Raw genomic sequence first — 16705 nt, 5'->3', positions numbered from 1 at the left:
CACTGCTGGAGTCACTCACCCTGGCTGTGGCCACCATGATGGCTAGCAGTTCCCAGCCAGCCCATCTCCTGTCACGCTCGTGTTATGACTTTGTTCCTATTTCTCTAAAAAGCTGCTGCTTCCCCCACATGACCTCTGTTACCATTCGCTGTGTAATGAACACATTGTGTACCCTGTGAGCAGGGCAGCGGGCATCGTATGGAGCTGCGATGGATCTGATTAAAGCACTGAGCTTACATAAACCAACAGCCACAGACACTTTGAACCGCTGCTTCCCAGTGATGTTCAGTGTTTCCCATTCGTTTATTTTCTCCCGCTTTCATCATTTTTCTTCTATCAAAAACCCCCACAACTGCAAACTTTTTTAATGTGAAACCCCTGAATTTTTCTTGCTGCTGAACAGTGAGGATGAGGTATGGTGGAGTCTTTTAATATCCTTTGTTATGTGACAGCAGAAAATGTTGCCAAATTTCTTCCCGTGTAGAAGATCCCATGTGCTGCTGCATGCAAACTGCAGTGCAATTGCACACTGCATTTAGGACAAGGGGGAATGGCTTTAAACTGAGACAGGGGAGGTTTAGGTTGGATATGAGGAGGAAGTTTTTCAGCCAGAGGGTGGTGAGGCACTGGCACAGGTTGCCCAAGGAGGCTGTGGATGCCCTATCCCTGCAGGCATTCAAGGCCAGGCTGGATGTGGCTCTGGGCAGCCTGGGCTGCTGGTTGGTGACCTGCACACAGCAGGGGGTTGGAGCTGGATGAGCATTGTGCTCCTTTGCAACCCAGGCCATGCTGTGATTCTATGATTCCAAGTGCAGCTGGAACACGGGGTGTGGGTGATGCTGCTGCACAATGGTTTTGCCCCATCATTATGGAGCACCACGCATCTTCTGTGGGTGCTGCCTTGGGGTCTGGGATTTGGGAACTCTAGATAGTTTTGGGGCTGCAGTTCTGTATTCTCCTACAGGCAAAGCAGGAGCTGAGAGGAGAAGGATTCTTTTCCAGTGCTCTTCTTTGGAGGGTGCCAGGCTCTGGAGGAGGAGGTGATGGAATGAGTCATCAGTCTAGCAGGCTGCTTCTCACCCTTCAGTGCTGCTCCCACGCAGGAAGGTGGTTTTCTTTCCTTGTCAGGGGAAACAATACAGCTTGTCTTGCTGCTCCTGCATCTCCTATAGCTGCCAGTGCAGGGCAGAGCACCGGGAATGGCAGAGTCACAGTGGCGCTCTCCAGCAGCAGGTGAGCTATACATGAAGTCTCCTCTTTTGTGTTGATGCAGGTGATCCCTGGCAGAGCTGTGCTGGTGTGGGATGTTGGGCACTGCAGACGGGATGAGGGCTGATAGGTGGCTCCGATGGAGACGTAAGTCATGCACAACTCCAGCAAGCCAGATGTCTTCTTGCTCAGGATAAAGTAAGGAATGCTACTGGGTGCTGTTTTCCATGTTTTTCTCAGGTGCCTCCTTGGTGGAGCCCCAGTTATGAAGCAAGTAAGTTCAGTTTCTCCAAGTGTGAAGGCATGGAGCTGCTCTCAGCCACGGCCACATTGGCTGGGCCTCATGTATGGTGCATGCTGGTGTATTATGGGGCCAGGGATGGGATGGGATGGACTTGTAGCCCCCCAGCCCTCCTCTCTCTCCTATCCTTGTGCCATGGTGTTGCCTTCCTCCCCCTTCACATCCTCTGCTCCCATCCATAACTCTATCCAGCTTTCTCAGCAGACCCTGCTGTGTGCTGATGGAAGAACTCTAGGGGTGCTGGCCCCATGTCTGGGCTCTTTGGTGACAAGTGGGCTTCCCAGCTGAGGCTGGATGCGACTCCAGCCCCACTCCTCCAATCCAGATCTGCAGGAGCCTGGCACATCCAGACTGATTTCTGGCACCAGCACGAGTGGGAGGTGACCTCACTGGTGACATTTTGAAATTAAAACGAAGCTGCCCACCCACATGCCTGTGGCTGAGCCCAGTCAATGCAGGCAGAGCATGGGCTCTCAGTCTATCCATCCATCTGCCCATGCCCTCACTGCTTTTCCTCCAGCCCTTGGGCTCTGCTGCGTTAAGGAAGGTCGGTGCCAATATCACTATCTGGATATATATATTTTTGGCTACGTATGAAGCGTAGCCTGAACTAAAAGCCTATTGTAGTGAATAGTAGGCTTCTTGTGTGGCATCCTTGAATAGGAGGGGTGTTATCCCATCCCCATGACAACCAGCATTTGAATTAAGAGCCGTCTACTCAGAACAATTTGCCGTCACATGGTTCGGAGGAAACACTTTGAAACCCTTGTAGTCCTTTCAATAGGCTTGATTGTTAGTGGTTCCCAAACTTAATCATTACCAGGGCTCTGCAACAGATAATTACTGTGCTTTGCATTTTTCTGCCCTGCACGTGACCAGCATGGTCCAGGGATACGGGACACGATGCTGCTAGCGATCCCATTGACATATAAACATCTCAGTGGTTGGGGGGTTTTGGTGTTGATGACTTTCTTACATCTCGGTGTCTGGCCCAGGTGAGAGCACAGACACTCTGCATCCCATGGGAGCAGCACTAAGGGGGGATCATGGTAGGACTTGGGCACAGCGCTTGTCTGGAGCATCAGAGCCGTGCAGCTCTGGCCCTATTGCCTCAGGCCGACAGCAGGGCAGCAGCTGGTGTCCCCTCACCCTGCATTAAAATAATTTGCATTGTGTGGGAGCGGAGGCCCATAACCTCATTTGCAATTTCTGTGCCTGCCACATGTCTTTCTTTAGCGGGGTGTTAAAATGGAGGGTCCCCAACCAGCCAGACTGGGCAATGAAAGGTTGGCAAGGAGGAAAAGCTTCTCCAAAAGAGTGGTGATGCAGTGGCACAGCTGCCCAGGAGTGGTGGGGTCATCCCTGGAGATGTTCCAGAGCCATGGAGATGTGGCACTGAGGGATGTGGACAGTGGGCATAGTGGGGCCTGGGTTTGGGCTGGGGGGATCTGGGAGGATTTTTCCAACCTGAATGATTCTGTGATTCCTGGTAGGGTGGATGGTTGGACTGGATGATGGTCTTTTACCAATGGTGATGATTCTATGATTCTATAATTCTATGAAACAAAACCCTTTTCCAGACAGAAACAGGCTTCAAAAAGCACCATCATGTTGTGCTTGGATAGGACACTGCTGTCCCCCTCACCAAAGCCTCCTGTCCACAGCTGGTTGGTGACACCACTGCTGCCCTCCTGTGCCATCATTCACCAAGTTGAGTAACTGCATCAGCTCTGGTCATGGGCTGTAATAGGAGATATGGAGATATAAGAGTGTAGAGGATTAAAAGATTTTCTTACCTTTGGAAAGGCTCAGGACGTAGATAGGGAATACATAGAAGGTGGAATTGTCCTGTTTCCTCTGGGGTGGTGGGAAGAGGGAGGAGGGGGCTGGCTGGTGCTGTTATAGTGGTATTGTTGCTGGGTGCTTATTATCTCAGCTGCTAATTTCTTAATATGAAGAGCAGAAGGGAGGATGGTGCTCACCCATCCCATGATGTACTCATCCTTGAGCATCACGTTCCTTGCAGGAAGGTTCACCAAATGGCTCAGCTGGACAGAGCTGAATCCAAGCCAGGAGACCACAGAAGTCAGGAGGCTGGTGTCCTAGGAGCTTCCAATTTTAATCCACTAAATCCTTATCCTCAGCTGGGCTGAGCATTCCCAATTGCTGGTGACTCCCAGACGAGGAGGATGAAGGACTGCAGGGCAGCTTGGTGTAAGCATGTCCCATGTCATGAGTAGGGGAAAGGGGAAAGGGAGGATGTGAAGTACTTTAAGAGCAATAAAACACTAAGGGCAGTGTGCTGGTTTGAAGGCAAAGATATTATTCCTCCAGCAGAGGCCTGACTGTAGTTGTTTTGTGTGTTTGAGGGAAGAATAATGGGGTTTTACAAACAGGCTTCAAAAGGGAAGCAGGGGCACTGCAACCTCCCGAATGGCACAGACAGCTGCTTTTCAGATGAAACCGCCTAATTTTACAGCTCTTTTGTTCGCTGCTCCTAAAGAGAGCTGCTGCTTTTAGTTTTGAATGGGAAGCAGAGAAGGAAATCAGAGAAATTAAAAAAAAAAAAGCCTGAACAACCTCTCTGCAGCAGCAGGTGTTCTGGATGAGAGAGCATTTTGCAAGCCCCATGCTGGGGACAGGCTGGTGGTGATGTGCTGGGTGACACCAGGGTGGGCAAGGGAACTGGCACTGTCAGGGGACTGGGCCAGCAGCTGCCCATGGGAACAGGCTGGGAGGTATCCCAGCCCTCAGCTCTCTAGCTGAATTTGCTGTTAGGTCTGCCATTGGGTCTGCCATTGGATTTGCTGTTGGATCTACCATCAGAACTTGCCTACAATAAAATCACCATGAGCTTGAAATGGCAGATTGCTCTGCAGCAGTGGGTTCCCTTAGCAAGCTGGGCTGGCTTTGTTGTAAAAGCACTTTCCTCTCCAGTTTGGTGCTGTCCATAAATAATGCAGTTTCTGATTATTTGGAGAAGGAATTGCAAAAAGGAACCGCTGTCATTGTCTCCTTATTTTGCTGATGCATGAGTGCTGAAGTCAGCTCTGGGACAGACATGGGGCTCACCTAAAATAAGGTAAGGTTTTGAAATATTCTGAACTTTGTTTCTCCTCTCCTCTCCTCTCCTCTCCTCTCCTCTCCTCTCCTCTCCTCTCCTCTCCTCTCCTCTCCTCTCCTCTCCTCTCCTCTCCTCTCCTCTCCTCTCCTCTCCTCTCCTCCCCTCCCCTCCCCTCCCCTCCCCTCCCCTCCCCTCCCCTCCCCTCCCCTCCCCTCCCCTCCCCTCCCCTCCCCTCCCCTCCCCTCCCCTCCCCTCCCCTCTCCTCTCCTCTCCTCTCCTCTCCTCTCCTCTCCTCTCCTCTCCTCTCCTCTCCTCTCCTCTCCTCTCCTCTCCTCTCCTCTCCTCTCCTCACGTTTTGTACCACTGTCCTCATTTGGCCAAAATGCCAAAGAACCAGCACTGTGACACCCATGTCCTTTGTTAACAAGCTATACCTACCTTACCCTGGCATTTTATTTTTCATAAAATCAAAGAATAGCTGGGTTGGAAGGGATAGCAAAGATCATCGAGTTCCAACCTCCCTTCCACAGGCAGCGTTGTCAACCTCTAAATTGGACACCAGATCAGGCTGCCCAGGGCCCCATCCTACCTGGCCATGAACGCCTCCAGAGATGAGGTATCCACAACCACGTAGCACTGAGCATGTTCAGCATTATGAGAGCCACAAAGCTGCTCTTGGTTTCCTGGCACCTGATACTTTTAATGCATTCATTTACATGGGGAGCAGCACACACGTGTACAGCGTTGCTGTTGCTGTGGCAGGGGTTAGCCAGGGTGAGCAGCCTGCCGATTTCTTTGCCCCCAGCTGATAAGGGAAAAGGAAGTTAATATTTGTGTTCCTGCAACAGCCTTGTCACATAGGAAAATAACACATGGAAAAATCACATTTCCAAAGGTGCCCCTCTTTCCTGAAGCTGAACTAGAATTGCTTTGCACGCAGAAGCTGAGGTTGCTCGTCTGTTTTGTCCACCTGCACTGTGTGCTCTGGGAGTGCCCCAGCTCTGCTTTCAGACCAACACCATCTGCCCTAAAATGTTAGTGGTAGGAGGGGTCTGAATGGGGAGCAAATGCTGTATGATGGCACTGCCCTTTGTTCTGTGCTGAGTTTCCTTTGCCCTATTTCTCCTTGCCCTTCAAACCCCAGCCTCAAGCCAAGCACACCTACATCTCCATATAGATATGTTTGGGTTTTTTTTGTAAGAAATGCCAAGTTTAATGAGATCTGTGGGGTTCTCAATGTCATTCACAGCTCCCTCTGCATGGCTCTTGTCTCTGGAGATCCCTTTCTTCTTGCTCATCTTTTTGGACTTGAAGTCACCAACAATTCTGAGATGTCTGCATGCAAATCCCTCTGTTCAGCTCATTGCTTCAGTGATGGATGGATCCTGGATGGTGCACATACCTATTTTGCACACTTATCACAGGACAAGTTGAGCCCATTTTCTCCAAGGCTGGCATGGCCTTGGTTGCCAGTGTTGGAGCTTGGATGAGGTCTGTCCCCATTGGGTCTTTAATTTCACTGCTCCAGGGCTGCCCAAATCTCTGCAGTTTTCTTCCCAAAGGCAGAGCTTGAATCATGCTCAGAAGGTTACTTGGGCGTGGATTGTTGTCTCTGAGTACCCAAATTTCTCTGGAGGAAACACTTGGAGCCTGTTTGGTTGGTGCAAAACGTGGTCTTGTGTGCTGTACAAATGAGGGCTTAGAGATGGCACAAGCCAGTGATGTGGGAAGGAGAAATGGAAATTTGCACCAGTATTGGTATACAGAGATTGATAAATCCTCCCAGAGTGGGAGGATGGTGCTTCTTGTTGTTCATGTTTTGGCCTCAAGTTTCACCAGGGGAGGTTCAAGTTGGAAAATGTTTGTTTTCCAAAAGAGCAATCAGTTTGTTTTCCAAAAGAGCAATCAGTTGCTGCCCAGGGAGTGGTGGGGTCACCATCCCCCGAGGTGTTCCAGAACCATGGAGATGTGGCACTGAGGGACGTGGGCAATGGGCATGGCGGGGTGGGTTGGGCTTGGGGATCTCAGAGGTCTTTTCCAACCTGAATGATTCTCTGATGCTATGATGATGGAGGTTGCACAAATGAAGCTGGGCTCTGCGTGTTCATGTGCTTTCCTGGTGCCAGTGGGTAGCTTACAAAGTGAGGGTGGCACGTGGGCATCCTTTGGCATCTCCTAGCCATCAGCTGGTCCCTCCCTCCCAGCATTGGCTTTTCCCAACCCAGGGCTGTCCCCAGCCAAGCACGAGGCTGTTATTGTCTGCACTCAGACAATAAGGGCATATTGTATTGTCTTAATACCAGGCCAATCTGGCAGTTAATCGGGATATTTGGAAGCACCTCAGCTGCTCGTGCTGACACAGGGTCCTGAGTTCCCTCTGCTAATCTCCCCCAGGCACCCAGCTTGTTTATTTTCAGGTCCCCACACTGGATAATGCACTTAAGCTGGTCGCAGAGAATTCACATGAATAAGCAGGTAATTCTGCGACTTCATTAAGGCACAGCAATAATGTGAATTTGCCTATTGCCTGTCCTCTGGACCCTACCCACGAGAATTTTTAGCATGAATTGATTTGGGGTTTGGGGTCCCAGGGGCTGCTGCAGCCCCACCTGCGCTTCTGTTCTGCAGGAACACGTTTTCCTTTTTGCTTCTCTCCACAATCAAACTGTTACGACAAATAATTATTGCGGAAAGTTTCTCTTTGTGGAAAAATGTGAAGCCAGCTCGCAGGTATGATAACAAACAGCTCACTGGCAGCTGGATGTGGAAAACCTTTCCCACCCCACACAACACAAAGCAGAAAGGGGCATGCTCAGACACGAGCATTCACAAATGGGGTGGGCGAGGTGTTGATGGGGTAGAGGCTTTGGGGCCTTGCTGTGTCCTTGTTTGTCCCCAAGTGTGGCTCAATACTTGGGAAAGCAGCACATGGTGCCTCTGAGAGCACTGGTGGTGTGTGCGATGCTCCTGCCACTGCCCAGCGTAAATCAGGCTCTGCTGGCACACAGACAGGGATCTTTCCCTTGTATTTATTCCGAAGGTCGGGGGAGATGCCGGTGATTTACCTGGACACAAGCAGCACTGAACAAACAAAGCTATAAATACTGCCTGCTTCAGAGATCCTAGCAAGGGCTTGTTCCCTCACAAGGAAACTCATAGCGTGGTCCATAAGTCAGCCCCTGCTGAGTGGAGGGGCTGCTGCCACATGGCATCTGGGCAGTTTCCCAGCAAGGGCAGAAGCACAGAATACTGTTTAATTTGTAGATGGAGCTCAGCCACTTGATGAAATGGCTCTGTCTTTCTCCCAGGGGTGTTCTAGAATGCATCAGTAGCTCTTTGGGGCAAATTGCTGCATTTTGCATTAGGAGAGTCACTGAACCCTACTTAGTGGTCTCGGGGTGGATGCTGGTGGAGCAGCATCGTTCGCCATCATCCCTGCTGGAGCCAACTGCCTGCTGTGCCACAGAGGGCAAGGAGAGCCAGGACTTTGCTGTGCCAACTGCTTGGCCAGCTGCGTTCCACCTCTGCAGGGGCTGGGGAGAAGGGCTGAACTCGTCCTCAGTTACCCCAGTGTGATCCTGGGCTGGTTTCAGTGCTATTTCAGCAGCTTTGGCAGCACGGTGGTGGGTGGGAGGTGGGATTTAGTTGGAAGTCACAGAATCATGGAACAGGCCAGGCTGGGAATGACCTCAGAAGAGTGTCAGGTCCAACCTTCTTAGAGAAAAGGGAGCTTGGACGAGCTTATCCTTCATCCTGTCCAATCACATCTTGAAAGCCTCCAGTGATGGTGATCCTACCATGTCCTTGGGGAGATTGTTGTAATGGTTGAAAAAAAAAGTCTTATGTCGGAAAAATTGTCTTATATGAAGATGAAACTCCTCCTGGGGCAGCCTGTAGCCACCCTGTACCCTTTGCTCTGTTTTCTTCATGTAGCAGCTCATGAAGAGAGAGCCTCTGTCCCTTTGTAGCTGCCCTGTAAGCACTGGAACACTGGGACGGGGTCCCTCCAGAGTGAAATGACCTCACTCCTTCAACCTGTCTTCACTGGATGGATTCTCCTTCCCTTTGATCACCTTCATGGCTCATCTTTGGACCCTCTGCCCATGAATTTTCAGAATTGGAGGCTCCACAGCCAGTTATTTGTGATTATTGACATATCAGGAGGCATCAGTTGTTTATGATTAAGGATGCTGATAGGGGTTGGGCAGGATGATCTCCAGAGGTCCCTTCCAACCCGTACAATTCTATGATTCTGATAGGAGCATGAAGGTGGACGTCAGTTTTGGGCTCAAGCTGGCCAAGCTGAGCCTCTTTCTCGCTCCCTTCCTTACATCCTCCACTCCATGGAGTGAAGCTGGCAAGATGGAAATGACGGCATGGCGGGGCCGAGGGCCCAGCTCCCATCTGGGCTGCCTTATCAAGCCCTGCACAGCCTCGCGTGTCACATTGGGATGTAAATCGCATTAATTGAATTCATTTTGGCTGTGCTTTTGGGAGCAGACAACGACCGAGTCAAAATCTCATTTACATACTGATAAGACACAGTTGAAAAATGATGCCTTCTAATGAATAAAATGTGTGTAACTGGTCCGGCTTGATATTAGCATTAAAGTGTTAATCACTTTGGCATACAAGTTTATAGTGCTGAGTAAATTTGTCTTCAAAGGGTCCTGAAAGAGAAATCTATGTTGCTGGACTGCCATAGTAACATATAGACATCTTCATTGTATTTCTTGGTCAGAAAGCCGGTGCCAGTTTCTAATTAAAGTCTAATTTGCAATTTGTGTCCTATTCACTGGTTTCATGGGAACTTTGATGGCTGATACGACATTAACCAATAATCAGCAGCAAGAGTTGAAAGTGGGGATGGAAATCCATCCTCCCCTGAGGCTGCTGGGCTGAGCAAGCACAGGAGATGAAGTGGGTCGGTATGTGCCATGATACCTGTTCTTTGTCTAGGAGTTGCTGGCAATGAAGCATGGTTGAAATCATAGAATGATAGAATCTTGAGTTGGAAGGACCCTTAAAGGCCCTCTGGTCCAATTCCCTTGCAGTGAACAGGAACAGCCACAGCTCCATCGGGTGCCTAGAGCCCCATCCAGCCTGACCGTGGGTGTCAGCAGGGTTGGGGCTTCCACCACCTCTCTGGGCAACCTGGGCCAGTGCCTCACTGTCCTTAATCCTTGAAGGGGATCTGATGTCAGGGCCAGCCATCATCCCTTGCATGTGGTTCTGGCCAGCTTGGATACCCCTGGCCCTCCCTCCTTGAGAGCAGATGGAAAAGGCTTCTTCCAAGCTCCCAATTAAATTTAGATTAAAGATGTTCATGGAGGACTCTTGCTGCAAATGTTCTTCCAGCCTGCCTAGCTGATCAGCTGCATCTTGTGCTTTCTAGTCTTTCCCCTGCCACCCATTCATCTCCTCCTCTTGCTTCTCATTACAGGGTTATGATCTCTTAACAGCATCAATACCAAGGGTAATTAGTGGCGGCAAGTCAACAATTTGTGTGTCCACACCCATGTATGTCCCATGGAGCTGAGTTCATTGCCCTGTGTATGAGGTGTACATGTGCTTATGGTGAGGCAATGCTCTCTGGGGCTGTTCTGGTTCCCATAACCCTGCTACTACTGGGGTGAGGCTTGGAAAGAGACCTGACAGAGCCAGCACTCAGATCCTGGGGAAATTCATAGAATCAAAGAATCATTAAGGTTGGAAAAGATCACTACTGTCATCCAACCAGCAACCCATCGCCACCATTCAATGCTACTTCAGATTCCTTTGGTCCAGATCTGTTGGCAGAGGGTTCTTGGTGGGAATTTCTGTGTTTGTACCAGGCGTGTGCCACCATGTTGTCTTGGGGCCATGGGACTGCTGCTACCAGAGGAGAGGTCACCTCATTTTATGTCCTTTAAAAGCAAACTGTGCACCACCTGGCCATGGGCCACAGCAGTGCTAGTGAGGTGGGATGCTGTGGAGTCTTCAACAGGATGTATGGGATTTTTCTGGTTCCTCTGGTCTGACTGAGCATTGAAATTCTCCAGGGATGGAGATACTACCCTAAGCCCTGCTCCAAAGCTTTACCATCCTCCACCAAAGAGGTTTCTCCATTCCTTTCTGCTGGCTGCAGGGCACACATTCATTAAAGCCCTATAATCCATCTTGGAATGTTCCTGCTTTCAATTAAAAAAAAAAAAAAAGGCAGTGCTTAACCCAGATCTCTCTGTGTCTGGCTGCACCAGGAGACATTCCAAATGGCCAATGGAGGTGGCAAACACTGAATCCTACTGGCCCAGTCCCCCATATCTCCCTCTCTGTGCCCTCTTGGCTCAGTTCTTTACCTGCAAAAGAGATAAATCACAGGCACCATATTTATCAGCTGCTAATCACCTTCCCAGGGCTTTGGGTCACCTTGGATGGCTCTGTGATATCCTGGGAATGCCATCATCTGCTAGTGAGAACACTATCCTTATTGAACACAGATTATTTCCACCCTGCATGGTCTCCTGATTGTGGGATACAACTAAAATGCTTCAGCCCCTTGCAGAAGACCTGATGGTGGACCTGAACTCTCCTGGCTTATCTCCTGCAACCCCATGGTGATCAGGTGTGGTGCCATCTGCCATCTGGTCACCTCCAGAGCTGGTGATGGGGTGAGTGGACCAGGGTAGCAGCACTCTGTGCTTGTAGCAAGCTTTCATTTTGGGCAGCAGTCTGAAATATGGATGAAGGTGCCAAGTGAATGGGCTTTCAAAGAGCTGCTTCTTGCTTCTTACGCATTGCGAACAAAGCCCTGAGTAATGGCATAGAAAAATGATATGGAAAAAAAGAGGGTTGTGTGTGTGTGTGGTTGGGCACACAAGCTGGAATTCTGTGCTTGTGTATACGAGCTGGGATTTTAGCTGACAGTTTCCTATTTGGTGCCATTTCCTCCTGCTCCTGGGGCTCTTTGGCGCAACCCCTTCCAGCCAGCGAGCACTTTCTGAGCAGCATGGAACTCCTCCTGCTCTGAGGCAATTGCACAAGCAAATGGATGCCCATTGCACATATCAAGGTCAGGGTGAAGAACCCTGGTGAGTAGGTGTGGTGCTCTCAGATGAGCCTGAATCGTCAGAGGGAGATGGAAAAAAAAACCAAAGAAATCCACCTATAGCTTTGGTCACATAACAGGAAAAGCACAACCCTAGGCTCTGTCCACCTCTGTCTATCTCAGAGTGGAAAATCCTCTGCTTCAGGAACTGGCCTTGTTCCTGTCTGCTCTGGGATGTAAATACAACTGTGTCCCACAGGGAATATCCTGCAAACGCAATCCTGCTTCCCACTGGTGAGCCGCCCATCCCAACCAGCACCGCTGCCGTCTGCTTGAGCTGTGGGCTGCAGAGAGCTGTCCTAACAGAGAACTGATTAATAAAGAGCTTTTGGGAATGGGAACCTGTTTGCTTTGGTCCACGCTGAAATTGCTTGGGAAATAAAAAATGTTGGCTGTAAGCCTCGGGGGCATTATGTTGAATTCTATGCTTGGGTCATTTGGGCTGCCTGAAAAGCTTTTCCTACTGGGCTCAGTGTTGCTCCCATCCCAAGGACAGCATTGTTTATTGGTCCTTCAAGGAGGTTTCATTAGTGAGGTACATGTTGGCACCCTGAAAGCATGGGGATCATGGAGCTGGTGCCTCCCCGAGCACTTTGGTGCACACAGCCTACAACAGCACACGACACCTCAGAATCTGTGTCTACAATCTATTATGGGCTCATGACACCAAACAACAATTAGATCCAACCCGGGCGGACTCAGCATCTCCTCCTCCACTGCCAGAACTGAGGCTGACACTAATGATGACAGCATTTAACCCACCTAATTAACAGCTTCAGCTGGGAACAGCCTGGAGGGAGACTGGCGGCTCTTGGGATCTGTGTGCCGTGACACAACTTGTGTTGCCTGGACCCTGCTCCATCTGTGTGCCTTTGCTTGTCGAGATCTTTTGTATCCCTGCGTTTAGCAGATGTTTCCCCGTGCACAATGAGGCTCCTTGCACAAAGGATGCAGTCTGCTGGTGTGACAAATGGAACGTTTTTTTCTCGAGAGCAAATATTTGTAAAGTAGAGCAGAAAGGGCTCCACAGCGGAGTCGTGACTCATTCGGCGCCTATTTGGGCTCACGAGGAATAATTGCTGTTTGGTGCTGAGTGTGCAGTTCAAAGGCAGATGTCTTTTTTTCTTTCTTTTTTTTTTTGCTGAAGGATGAGTATTTGGGAGCAGATACGTGCATGGCCCATTAGACTGTACAGGAATTTTTTATGGCCTTTTTTTTTTCCTCTGGTATGGCACGGCAGAAATAGAGCAGAGCAGCTTCTTTCTGTCCCCAAAAGCAGCAGCGGGGCATCTTATGCTGCCTGGGGGGGTTGCTGTTGTCCTGCTGTTCTTCTAAGCTAACACAGCAGGATCCTGAATTAAAGCAGTTCTTTTCTACATGTGGATGCTGGGTGCTCTTCTGTTTGCCTCTGTAGCAGTGAGATTCAGCCCATTCGGTGGATGCTCCATCCCTGCAGACACCCAAGGTCAGGCTGGATGGGCTCTGAGCACCTGATGGGTCCATGAGTATCCGTGTTCACTGTGGGGGAGTGGAACCAGATGGCCTTTAATGGTCCCTTCCAACTCATGGTGAAGGCAGAACTCTGAGCACATTTGGGCAGTGAAATCTCCCAGTTCACGAGCTGACAGAAGGGTGTTTGCTGGAAGAGCAGAATAGACCTGGTGTGCAAACATTTACCCTGCTCTGAGCAGGTTAACAGGCACTGGCAGCCTTTGTCTTATTTTATTTAATCCTTCAGTCTGGCTCGGCTCATGTTTGTTAATTTGAGATGTCTTTTTAAGTTTAGAGCTGTTCCTTCCCTGTCTGTACCAATTGGAAATAAGGTTTTAAAAGCCAGAGGATGGGTTTGTTCCCAGTCCTCGGTCTCTCCTTGGCTGCATCACTTGGAATACAGCAGAGATCCTCAGGATCAGCACTCAGGGCTGATCCCCTGCATTGGGGAGGAAAAAAAAGTGATGGGGATCATATCCAAATATTGCTATCCTCCATGATCATTAAATAAAAATCTCTTTCAGTGAGAACCTCCACAAGTGGAAGCTCAGATTTGCCCAAGCTGAGGTTAAGCAGCAGAGCATACAGTACTCACAAGGATGTTTGTGCGTGTAAAGGACCTGTGGGGATGCACAGATGTTGGAGTTCAAGGTTGGATCAATCTCTGCTTTAAACTGAACTCCCAGTTTTAGATCAGCTTATTCTGAAATTTGGGCAAGTATTTCTGTCTTTGGCTAATTTCCAGTTCTGAAGAGGAACAAAGGGTTCAGCCTAGTGCCCATTGGAATCTTTGATGCAACTTTGTATTTGCTCAGTTCCAAGCCAGCTCATGGACGGATGGTATTCCAGCAGCTGCAGACCTAACTCTGCTCTCCCTTACTCCTGTATAAAGCCAAAAAAGAGCCATGGGAAGAGTCTTCTCTAGGGATGTGAATTGGCAATCCGGGAAAGGCAGCACATCCATCCCATCCTGGGGAGCAACCAATGTACAGCAGACTCCAGCTGGAGTCACAGTTATGTTAGACACCTTTTGTAGGCACTTATTTGCATTCTCATCTTGGTGTCTTACTCTACACTGACAGACAAAGTTCCTTCTTTCCTAGTCATTGGGGGGGGGCTTAAACTGAAGGGCTAATTGACTCCACTGGAGAAAGACACTTTTACGGTGCTTGTTTTTTTTTATTTTTTGCTTTAATACCAGTCTAAAATAATGAGAGTCATGAAAGGATATGCCCTAAACCATAAAATGCACTTACTGCAGTTGTATGATAAATCAGCAAGGACACGCTTGCTTCTTCCTAAGGAACTGCAGAGAGCTGGACAAGGAATCGAGCGAGCAGATTGATTTCTGGCTTGCTGCACACTCCCAGTTGGAGTGAAGAATTAGCACAGGTCAAATTGCTCACAAACCTCTGTCAAGGAATATATATAAGCCTAGCCTGAATGTCAGCCTAAAGGGAAGAAAACCTGAGCTTTGTGGTTCTGCTACATTCCAGCACGGGTGATTTCTTTAGTGATATGCTCTCCTTGCTCCTGTATCTGAATACAGCTTTTTTTTCCAGCTATTTTTTCCCACTAAACAAGCAAGGGTCTCCTTAAATAACCCCATCTCCCTGCAAGGGCTTGTGTCAGGGCAGCGAAAGAGCAGGGGCTGCCTCTCTATTCCTCATGGCACTGAGATGCTCAGCTCTCAGCCACCAAGTAATTCTCCTTCAGGTAATGCAATAGTGCATGGAAGAGCCTATTATTGGCCAGTATTGAGAGACTTAGAGAACACTAATTGGACAAACGAGGCTCCGGGGATTCACAGGCTAAGCAGATGAATATGCAATTGGGGAAAAAAGGCAAATGAGGCCCTGAGCCACTCAGAAGTGGGATGGTGTTGTGCTCCTGAAAGCAAAGCGACGCGTGGACATGGAGCCTTTCCTGCTTGTGAGTCTTCTCCCACCACTGCTTCAGGAGGAGCATCTCTGCTGAGTGCTTCACTGTGGGGATGTGCTGTACAGCAGGTATTGGGAAACATTCCTCAGCCTCATGGCGTCTTTCTCATCCACACCACCCAGTGGGGACATGTTACTGTTGGCCATATGTGTGGGGCTCTGGGAAACAGGAAGAAAGGGAGGGAAGAAGAAAAAGCAGAAAGGCAAAAGTAGAAAAGTAACGTTCTTTTTTAACCTTCTTTTTGGGAGCTTTTCCTTGCAGCTACAGGACATGAGCCCATCCTGCTTGTCCTGCCCTTCCATAAGCCCAGCCATGCTCACCAGCAAGGTGGATGATGGCATGGAAAGGCATGACAAAGCCCCAGATGGGAGAGGTTTTGTAGCTCAGGGAAGTCTGATCATAGAATCATAGAACCATTAAGGTTGGAAAAGACCACTAATATCATCAACCCACAACCACCGTGCCTATGACACCACGTCACTCAAACCATATCACTTGCTGATGGCAGCATCTCATCTCTGTGCCATGCTGTACCTGCCCCTTGATCTCTAATATGCACAGATGGCAGTGAGATTGCTTAAAAACTGTGTTTTGAATGCTTCCAGCCATATCTGCTCACCAGTTCACATTTTTTTTCCCTTAACCAGTGCGTTTTTCAGCAGTTGAGTTGGAACTTGACAATCTTCATGTCCCTGCCTATCTAAGCCATTCTATGATTCTATGATTCTTTGATTCTCCGTGGCTGGGTCTTGCTCCATGACCAGAGCATGAAACTACTACCATAAAATGAATAATAACATGTTGAGTTCAGTCATCATCTGGGGCTGATTACTGCTGGTCCTGCAGCACTTGACGTAACTCTGCAAATGCCCCTGCGAGGAAGGCCAAGAAATGACGGATAGCATCATGTAAGTTATTGCCAACCCTTCTCATAGGAAAAAGTGCTCCTTGCTGGAGTTTGGATGATAAATCACTGCGTTTTCCTGTAGTGCATTAGCACTTGCTATCAGAGGTCAGGCCAGAGAATAACCCCCTCGCTCTAATTGACATGCAAAGCTACCCCTGTGTATTAATTTGGCTGGGGGCTGAACTTGGAGCTGTGGCGCTGAGATCAGAAAAACGGAGAGCAGTAAATCTGCGGTAAATTGTCTGGATATTTATAGGCTCTCACATGCAATACGTTTACTTTAAAAAATCAAAACGATGCTACAAAGGCATAGGGTGGTGCAGCTTTCTGCCAGCAGCCCGGCTCAGAAAGTGCACAGTGTTGTATGGCAGGAGGAGGAAATACGGCATGGTGTTACTACTGGGATGGGAGAGGAGTTTGCCCTCTGTGTTTGCACGGCGTTAAAAATGAATGGGTTAGTTTGAGCCTTTGGGTGCATCCAGTTAATGTGGACGTCATCACTCCTGGAGGTTCAAGAGCCATGGAGATGTGGCACTGGGGACATGGGCTGTGGGCATGGTGGGGTGGGACGGGGCTGGACTTGGGGATCTTGGAGGTCTTTTCAACCTGAATGCTTCTGTGATTCTATGCTTGCCCTGATGGGCAGAAATGAAAGAAAATGAGGACAGGCTGAGGGAGTTGGGCTTGTTCAGCCTGGAGAAGAGA

The 16705-nt window shown here is 49.2% G+C and overlaps 1 protein-coding gene across 2 annotated transcripts in view; it reads left to right on the top strand.

Moving 5' to 3' along the window:
* Positions 1-16705, top strand: part of LOC125694708 (uncharacterized) — a 55680-nt gene that overhangs the window by 6119 nt on the left and 32856 nt on the right. Inside the window, exons 2-3 of one of the 2 annotated variants that reach the window (XM_048948299.1) lie at positions 1274-1356; positions 1450-1483. The exons of the other annotated variant lie outside the window; for it this stretch is intronic. The gene's annotated coding sequence lies outside the window, so the exon portion shown is untranslated. The remainder of the gene's footprint in view (positions 1-1273; positions 1357-1449; positions 1484-16705) is intronic. 2 annotated transcript variants of the gene reach the window in all.

The sequence above is a fragment of the Lagopus muta genome, chromosome 6 (genome assembly GCF_023343835.1).
Source record: "Lagopus muta isolate bLagMut1 chromosome 6, bLagMut1 primary, whole genome shotgun sequence".
Taxonomy (NCBI): domain Eukaryota; kingdom Metazoa; phylum Chordata; class Aves; order Galliformes; family Phasianidae; genus Lagopus; species Lagopus muta.
This window is presented reverse-complemented; position numbering and strand designations above follow the sequence as displayed.